The sequence below is a fragment of the Arachis ipaensis genome, chromosome B07, assembly GCF_000816755.2.
Source record: "Arachis ipaensis cultivar K30076 chromosome B07, Araip1.1, whole genome shotgun sequence".
NCBI lineage: Eukaryota > Viridiplantae > Streptophyta > Magnoliopsida > Fabales > Fabaceae > Arachis > Arachis ipaensis.
The window spans coordinates 21,394,422-21,404,925 of NC_029791.2; positions in this window are offsets into that span (position 1 = coordinate 21,394,422).

Consider the following 10,504-nt stretch of genomic DNA (forward strand, 5'->3'; position numbering starts at 1 on the left):
TAACAAATAAAAAGATTTAAAATAGTCAATACATTTATGAGACTAATAATAATAAGAATAACTTTGTTAATAAAATTTTGGTAACAACATATATCTTTTAAAATTAAAGAGTACAACTAGAAAAAAAAATCTAATTTAAACACTGTTGAGTTAAGAAATTAATTAATATAATTGATGGTGACAAATATTTGATTAGTGGGCCAATCACCAAATTAGTTTTGATTGTTTTGGATAAGTGATGCAGGCCAAAATTAAGAGTTGCAGCAGCCCAACATTAAACAAAAGATATCTGCTGGTGGGCTGAATAGTAAATGAAAATAAAACAAGCCCAAGTCATTCATCTCAAGCTCAGTTCTTCAAAGAAGCAAAGGCAAGGCACCAACGGGCTGAACTTGAACAGAACCCGATCCAAGCCCGAATTGATTTCAAGTCCCTCTCACTTGTTTTCACCAAATCAACGTTCTCCTTCTCTGTCTCAGTCAAATCACAGAACTCAGAAAAAGTAAGAAAGAGAGCTTAGTTCCTAAGCTAGTCATGAGAGAAGAAAGAAAGAGAAAGACCAAGCTTGAAAGGCAGAAGTCTAATCATCCATTTCAAACCAAATCAAGCTTAGGTAAAGGTTAAAGGTAACTCATTTCCTTTCTCATGCATCAGATCTTCTTCTCTTCTTCCCAACTCTCTGCAAGTCCGAAAATGGCATACAAGGGAAAATTGTTTTCTGCCCTAATCTGTTGTATATCTACGGTCACAAGTAAGTCTTAGGGACCAAGTAGCTTCTCAATGGCTCAGATTCGGTTGACCATTGGAAGACTCTTGTGGTTGCTGCTTTATTTTTGGTCAAGATAGAGAAGTCAGAAGCAAAGTTTCTATTTTTAAGATTACTGAGAAAAAGGTGATCGGCTGGGTTGGTGAAGCTCAAAACTCAAGAAGTTGACCTAGGAAGATGAACCCAGCAACATGCAAGGAGATAAAAGAGGTTTGCTGTTCATTCAGAAGCCAAGGAGAGAAAACCAGAGCTTGGTGAGTTGTGTTCTGTGAAGAAATTTCTCTACTTGGATAATGCTTTCTTTCAAAGAGGCATTCGGCCAATACTGAAGAACTAAATCTGAGGCTTGCAAAGCTGGTTGATCACATAGCAAAGAGGCTGTTGATGAAGTCAATCTCCTTCATGTTTTACAGATTGTAATTTATTTTTCAATGTTTATCTTTCTGTAATTTCTTGAGTGAAAAGGCATATTGAGAGAGCTCAAGTAAAAGCCAAGAGTGGAAAAAGGCTGAGTGAAACACTTGAGAGAAAAGCCTAGAGTTATTTTCAGATTTCTTTAGGTATGTTCATGTCTTGTATCTTGTACCTGTGAGGTATCCCTTTCTTAGTTGGGTTAGCACTAAGAGTGAATAGTTAGGTATTAGCATAGCCAATGTCGAGTTAGGTTAGAACTTGAGTGTGAAAGGATTATGTCAATCCTGTGGAATTGGTGTATGTAATACTGTTAACTATAGTAGAAATTCCTCCATTGTTGTGGAGGAGACTGGACGTAGGTTGCATAGCACAAGGCAACCGAACCAGGATATATGCTGGTGTTAGCTTTTCTCTTCTATGCACTGTTCTGTTTTCTGATATTCATGAGACAAAAATAAATTGTCTCATAAATTTCCGCTGTTGAGTTCAAACAGAATCAAAATTCAAATATTATTTGAAAGGGTCAGTTCAGAAATTTAAAAGATAGGCATAGATTCAACCCCCCTTCTCTAAGCCTACCACAACCTTCAATTGGTATCAGGAGCTAAAGTCTCAAGAATCAAGCTTAACCGCTTGGAGCAAAGATCCAATGGCGAACAACTTGGGCACAACCACAGTTGCCGACACTCTCACTGAAGGCTAATCAAACAACCGGCCACCTTTCTTCAACGGGAAGAACTATACCTATTAGAAAGATAGGATGAGGATCTTCATCCAATCAATTGATTACAACATATGGAAGATTGTTGTGAGCGGTCCCAAGATCCCAACAAAAACAAGTGCTGATGGAGTGGTGACTCCAAAAGAAGAAGCTGAATGGAATGAAGACGATAAGAAGAAGATGGAGCTGAATGCTAAAGCCATCAACCTTTTTCATTGTGCTATCAGCTTTGAAGAGTACCGAAAGGTGTCAAGATGCAAGATAGCCAAAGAAATCTGGGAAAAACTCCAGGTTACACACGAAGGCACTAAACAAGTCAAAGAAACGAGAATTGATATGCTGCGAAAAGAATATGAGATGTTCAACATGAAGGATGGAGAAAGTATTGATGAAGCATTTGAGAGATTCTCAATCATAATCAACAACCTTGATGCTATGGGTACAAACTACTCAGAACAAATCCTAGTGAGAAAACTCCTTAGAAGCCTCACAAAAGAATGGGAAACCACTGCCACTGTCCTAACCGAGAGCAATAACCTAAGCCCCATAACCTATGATGAGCTGAGAGAAAAATTCCTTGCCTATGAAACCACACACACAAACCCAGACTCAAAGAAAAAGGGAATAGCCCTCAAGTAAAAAATAGAACCAAAAGAGAGTGAGTCCAGTGATGGTATTTCAGATGATGAGCTTTTGTTTTTTGCTAGGAGATTTAAAAGGATGATAAAGAACAAGGGAAAATACAAGGGTTCAAGCTCAAAGGAACACAAGATCGACTTGAGCAAGGTGACGTGTCATCATTGCAAGGAGGCTGGACATTTCAAACTAAACTGTCCAAAGCTCAAAAAGGAGGACAAAGGAAAGAAGGAAAGGAAGAGAATGCTCTTGGCAACTTGGGAGGATCTTGAGAACGACTCCAATGAGGAAGAAGAGTCCGAAGGTGAAGACAAAGATTGTTTCATGGCTGGAAACAAAAATTTTGATGAGGTAAATTACTTTGATCTGTCTATGGATGATCTACATGCTATTATTGATGATCTCACCCTAAACACCTCAAAACTGCTTGACAAGTACAATGAGCGCAGATCTGAAAGAGATGTGTTAAGAGCTGAAAATGATTTTTTAAAAGAAAAAGTGAAGGAAACAGAATGTGCTTTAGATATCATTGAAGAAAACAGATTTCTAAAATCTGAACTTGAAAAATTAAAAGGAAAGCACATTGTAGATTCTTCTCATGAGTTAATTGCTGAAAATGAAAGATTAAATGATATGATTAAAAGACTAAATGGTGACTTAGCAAAATTTGCTCAAAGTTCCAGTAACTTGGACAGATTACTTGCAAGTCAAAGACCATTATTTGAAAAATCTGGTTTAGGCTATATAGCCAAGGAAGATGTAGTTTTCAATGATTCCTCTATAAAATTTGTGGCTTCTTCATCAAATACTAAATCTACACCAATCAAATCTGGTATTGGATATGTTCCAACATTTGAAAAAAAAAATTTGATGAAGTATACACTAGTGAAACTGAGCCTTCACCAAGAACCGAATCTAGTTCAAATAGGCCAGGTTTGGGATACATTTCGAAAAATGAGGTCGCTTTCAAGAAACCACTTTTTTACAATAAAACCTCATTTTCGAAAAACCCAAAAGTTTTCAAAAATCCTGGTGAAAATGCTTTTGCAAAGAGGAATAATTATAACAAAAATCAGTTTGTCAAAAGAAATACACCTCTTCCAAAAACCAGAAAATTTCAATCATTTAATCATTTCCAGCATGGTAGCTCATCTAAATTTCAGCAACATGCATCAGAAAATCATTGTTTCAATTGCAAAAAATTTGGTCACTCATATGCACAATGTTTCATTGAAAAGAGAGTCGTGGAAAACCAAATTTATAATGTTGTTTGTGATTTCAATGCACTTGGACAACCAAGATGGATTAACTTCAAAGGATCCAAATTAATTTGGATACCTAAGGCTACTTGAAACTCTTCATGCAGGTTTGCCTAGCATCTAACAAAAAGGACATGTGGTACATGGATAGTTGATGCTCAAGGTACATGACTGGAAGGTCAACTTATTTCATCAAACTAAATAAGTATGATGGAGGTTTTGTGACCTTTGGAGATGATGGTAAAGGTAAAATCATTGCTGTTGGAAAAGTAGGTAATGAACAATCTACTTTCATTGATGATGTATTTTTGGTATGTGGTTTGAAGCACAATCTTTTGAGTATAAGTCAGCTGTGTGATTTAGGATATTTAGTGACTTTCAAAAGACTTGAATGCTGTGTTGTTAATGAGAAAACAAATGAAGTGCTTTTTGTTGCCAAGCATTTTAATAATATGTATGGACTTACTCTTAATGAACTAAAGGATTAAAATGTAGCTTGTTTTCATTCTAAAGAATCTGAAAAGTGGTTATGGCACAAGAGATTGGGCCATGCAAGTATGTTTCAAATAAACAAACTTGTAAAGAAAGAATTAGTGAGAGGCCTTCCTTTGATAAAGTTTGACAAAGACATCACTTATGATGCTTGCCAAATGGGAAAACAGACAAAAAGTTCTTTTAAACCAAAGGAATACATCTCTACTAAAAGACCACTTGAGTTGCTACACATTGATTTATTTGGTCCAACAAGAACTCAAAGCCTAGGTGGTAAATATTATGGTTTAGTGATTGTGGATGACTATACTAGGTTTGGTTGGGTTTTATTTCTTGCACACAAAAATGAAGCTTTTTCAGCCTTTGAACCTTTTTGCGAGAAAATTCAAAATGAAAAGGATTTAAAGATTTCTTCTATAAGAAGTGATCATGGAACTGAATTTGAAAACGATTTATTTGAATCCTTTTGTGAGGAATTTGGAATATTGATGAGAGAACTTTTGCGTGGTCTAGAAATTTGCGGATAAATCCTCGTTGCAAGTATAGTTTCTAAACCTTCAAAAGTGTTGAGTTTAATAACTGTTGAGTTACTAAATTCTTAACCAGAACCAAAAGGGGAAAAAGTAAATTGCTGGAATAATAAAAATATCCTTAGATAGGAAGCAATGGTGACTTAAATCAAAGAGAACAATCATAAACTGAAAATACCTCAATTATCATTAATTCAAATAACTGTCTGTAACATGGAATAATTCGTAAATCAAATTATAATAATCAATTCAAATGTTGGAATAAATAAAGAAAAGTAAAACTAAAATAAAAGAACATTAAACCTGGGATCCAGAGTTACTCTTAAAACAAGAAGAAATCCTAAATCCTAAAAGAGAGAGAGAGAAGATCTCCCTCTCAACTAAATCTAAATCATTGAAAAGTAAAATATATGCGAGCTCCCTTTGAATGGGTGCATTCCCACACTTTATAACCTCTGGTCTATGCTATCTGTACTTGGATCTGGGCCAAAAAGGGCTTCAGAATTTGCTGGGGGCGTATTCTGTAAATTCTGATACGTGGCCTCTGTCACGCGTCCGCGTGGGTCACGCGGTCGCGTCATTTGGAGCTTTTCCTTGCCGCGCGGTCGCGTCAGTCATGCGGCCGCATCGCTGCTGATTCGTGCTTGGCACGCGATCGCGTCATCCATGCGATTGCGTGAATACCAGTTTCCTTCAAAGCTCCGTTTTGCTTTCTCCTTCCATTTTTGTATGTTTCCTTTTCCATCCTTTAAGTCATTCTGCCTTAGAAAATCTGAAACTACTCAACACACTAATCACGGCATCGAATGGAAATAAAGGTAATTAAAATAATTAATTTTTAAAGCTTAGGAAACATGTTTTTCACAATATGACATAATAAGGAAGGGAAAGTAAAACCATGCAATTAATGTTAATAAGTAGGTGAAGAGTTGAATAAATCACTCTAATTAAGCACAAAAGAACTCATGAAATATGGGTTTATCAAATATCTCACAACTTCTCTCGTCCAAGGACACCATAACAAAATGGTGTGGTGGAAAGAAGAATAGGAGTATACAAGAAATGACAAGAGCCATGCTTTGTGAAAGTAATGTTCCAAAATTCCTTTGGGCTGAAGTGGTTAACACAGCTTGCCACATTTTGAATAGAATAATCATAAGGAAATTTTTAAAGAAAACCCCTTATGAACTTTGGAAAGGTTACCCACCAAACTTAGACTACTTACACATCTTTGGATGCAAATGTTTTGTTTTAAAAAACAAGGATAATTTGGGTAAATTTGATCCAAAGACGTATGAGTGTTTATTTGTGGGATATTCCACAACTAGTAAAGCATATAGAGTTTCTCATCAAGATGCTAGGATTATTGAGGAGTCCATACATGTTACATTTTGTGATACTAACTTGGTGCAAAGCATTTTAGAAGATTGTGATGCAGGGAATCAAGCTCAAAAAGAAAATGAAACTGCTCAAAATCATGAAAATGGAAATTTTGGACAAGCTGAACCAGATACTGCAGATGCTGAAAATTCAAGAGACAATTCCATTTTGTCTCATGAATCTGAAGGAGATCCTAAAGACAGCAGCTCCCAGAATCCCTTGGTGACTGAATTTGCCTCCAAGTCCAGCAGACCTCGTGAATGGAGATTCTTGAAGAATTATCCTGAGGAATTTGTCATTAGGGACGTCTCTCATGGAGTGCAAACTCGATCTTCCACTAGAAAGGCAAATGAAGAATCAAACATTACCCTTCTTTCACAAATGGAGCCTCAAAATTTCAAGGAAGCCCTCAGTGACCCTTGGGTTAAAGCTATGGAGGATGAGCTTCTTAAGTTTGAAAAGAACCAAGTGTGTACTTTGGTTCCAAGACCAAGTGGAAAGAAAGTGACCGGCACCAAGTGGATATTTCGGAACAAGTTAGGAGAAGATGGCAGCATTGCAAGAAACAAAGCTAGGCTAGTGGCACAAGGATATGACCAAGAAGAAGGAATAGACTTTGATGAATCATTTGCCCCTGTTGCCCGAATGGAAGCCACAGGACTTCTCTTAGCTTATGCTGCATTTTGTGGTTTTAAATTATATCAAATGGATGTGAAATGTGCATTTTTGAATGGTGTGATAGATAGAGAAGTGTATGTGGAGTAGCCACCTGGTTTTGAAAATAAAGAGCATTCAAACCATGTTTTCAAATTATCAAAAGCTCTCTATAGTTTGAGACAAGCTCCTAGAGCTTGGTATGAAAGACTTAGCTCTTTTCTTTTGAAAAATGGTTTTCAAAGAGGCACCACAGACACAACTCTATTTATCAAGAACTCTAATGATTCTTTTATTCTAGTCCAAATTTATGTTGATGACATTATTTTTGGATCAGCCAATGAATCCCTTTGTTCTGAATTTGGAAAACTTATGACAAGTGAATTTGACATGAGTATGATGGGTGAACTTAATTTCTTCCTTGGGCTGCAAATTAAACAAACTGAAAATGGTATTTTCATTCATCAAGAGAAATATGCCAAGGAATTAGTTAAGAAATTTGGTATGGAAAATGCCAAACTGGTGCATGAAATTGTGATCTTCAATGGCGCCAACAACTTGGTACGCACAATTATAATCTCAATTCTTTTTCACAATTCCGCACAACTAACCAGCAAGTGCACTGGGTCGTCCAAGTAATAAACCTTACGTGAGTAAGGGTCGATCCCATGGAGATTGTCGGCTTGAAGCAAGCTATAGCCATCCTTGTAAATCTCAGTCAGGCAGATTCAAATGGTTATGGGATGTTAATAATTAAAATATAATTAAAACAGAAAATACGATAGAAATACTTATGTAATTCATTGGTGGAAATTTCAGATAAGCGTGTGGAGATGCTTTGTTCCTTCTGAACCTCTACTTTCCTATTGCCTTCATCCAATCAGTCATACTCCTTTCCATGGCAAGCTGTATGTTGGGGGATCACCGTTGTCAATGGCTACCGTCCATCCTCTCAGTGAAAATGGTCCAAGTGCGCTGTTACCGCACGGCTAATCATCTATCGGTTCTCACTCATGTTGGAATAGGATCCATTGATCCTTTTGCGTCTGTCACTACGCCCAACACTCGCGAGTTTGAAGCTCGTCACAGTCATCCCATCCCAAATCCTACTCGGAATACCACAGACAAGATTTATACTTTCCGGATCTCAAGAATGCTACCAATTGATTCTAGCTTATACCACGAAGACTCCGATCTTTCGGAATGGAGGCTAAGAGATACACGCTCAAGCTATTGCAAGTAGAACGGAAGTGGTTGTCAGGCACGCGTTCATAGGTGAGAATGATGATGAGTGTCACGGATCATCACATTCATCAGGTTGAAGTGCGAGTGAATATCTTGGAATAAGAATAAGCTTGAATTGAATAGAAAAACAATCGTACTTCGCATTAATTCATGAGGAATAGCAGAGCTCCACACCTTAATCTATGGGGTGTAGAAACTCCACCGTTGAAAATACATAAGTGAAAAGTCTAGGCATGGCCGTGAGGCCAGCCTCCAAACGTGTACAATGGTCTCAGATTCAAAATATGAAAATTGGATACAAAATAAATCTCTAAAAGTAGTTTTTATACTAAACTAGTAACTAGGGTTACAGAAAATGAGTAATTGATGCAAAAATCCACTTTCGGGCCCACTTGGTGTGTGCTTGGGCTGAGCATTGAAGCTTTCATATGTAGAGACTTCTCTTGGAGTTAAACGCCAGGTTGCAGCCTGTTTGTGGCGTCTAACTCTGGTTTGTGACCTGTTTCTGGCGTTTAACTTCAAAATAGGGCAGGAAGTTGGCGTTTGAACGCCAGTTTGTGTCGTCAAAACTCGGGCAAAGTATAAACTATTATATATTTCTGGAAAGACCTGGATGTCTACTTTCCAACACAATTGAGAGCACGCCAATTGGGTTTTTTTAGCTCCAGAAAATCCATTTCGAGTGCAGGGAGGTCAGAATCCAACAGCATCTGCAGTCCTTTTTCAGCCTCTGAATCAGATTTTTGCTCAGGTCCCTCAATTTCAGCCAGAATATACCTGAAATCACAGAAAAATACACAAACTCATAATAAAGTCCAGAAATGTGATTTTTATTTAAAAACTAATAAAAATATAATAAAAATTAACCAAAACATACTAAAAACTACTTAAAAACAATGCCAAAAAGCGTATAAATTATCCGCTCATCACAACACCAAACTTAAATTGTTGCTTGTCTCCAAGCAACTGAAAATCAAATAGGATAAAAAGAAGAGAATATACTATAAATTTCAAAATATCAATGAAACTTAGCTCCAATTAGATGAGCGGGACTAGTAGCTTTTTGCCTCTGAACAATTTTGGCATTTCACTTTATCCTTTGAAGTTCAGAATGATTGGCATCTATAAGAACTCCGAATTTAGATAGTTTTATTGATTCTCCTAGTTCAGTATGTTGATTCTTGAACACAGCTACTTCATGAGTCTTGGCCGTGGCCCTAAGCACTTTGTTTTCCAGTATTACCACCGGATACATAAATGCCACAGACACATAACTGGGTGAACCTTTTCAGATTGTGACTCAGCTTTGCTAGTGTCCCCAATTAGAGGTGTCCAGGGTTCTTAAGCACACTCTTTTTTGTTTTGGATCACGACTTTAATCGCTCAGTCTCAAGCTTTTCACTTGACACCTTCACGCCACAAGCACATGGTTTGGGACAGCTTGGTTTAGCCGCTTGGGCCAGGATTTTATTCCTTGGGCCCTCCTATCCATTAATGCTCAAAGCCTTGGATCTTTTTTACCCTTGCCTTTTAGTTTAAAGGGTTACTAGCTTTTTTCTCTTGCCTTTTGGTTTAAAGAGCTCTTGGCTTTTTCTGCTTGCTTTTTCTTTTTCTTTCTTTTTTTTTCTTTTATTTCTGCCATTTTTTTCGCAAGCCTTGTTTTTCACTACTTTTTCTTGCTTCAAGAATCAATTTTATGATATTTCAGATTATCAAATAACATTTCTCCTTTTTCATCATTCTTTCAAGAGCCAACAATTTTAACATTCATAAACAACAAATTCAAAAATACGCATTGTTCAAGCATTCATTCAGAAAACAAAAAGTATTGTCACCACATCAAAATAATTAAACTAATTTCAAGGATGAATTTGAAATCATGTACTTCTTGTTCTTTTGTAGTTAAAAACATTTTTCATTTAAGAAAGGTGATGGATTCATAGGACATTCATAGCTTTAAGACATAGACACTTAGACACTAGTGATCATGTAATAAGACACAAACATAAATAAACATAGAGCATAGAGAACGAAAACAGAGAAAAATAAATAGACAAGGAGATTAAGGAACGGGTCCACCTTAGTGAGGGTGGCTTCTTCTTCCTCTTGAAGAACCAATGGTGTGCTTGAGCTCCTCTATGTCTCTTCCTTGCCTTTGTTGCTCCTCCCTCATGGCTCTTTGGTCTTCTCTAATTTCATGGAGGAGGATGGAATGCTCTTGGTGCTCCACCCTTAGTTGTCCCATGTTGGAACTTAATTCTCCTAGGGAGGTGTTAATTTACTCCCAATAGTTTTGTGGAGGAAAGTACATCCCTTGAGGCATCTCAGGGATTTCTTGATGAGGAACTTCCTTATACTCTTGTTGAGGTCCATGAGTGGGCTCTCTTGTTTGTTCCATCCTCTTTTT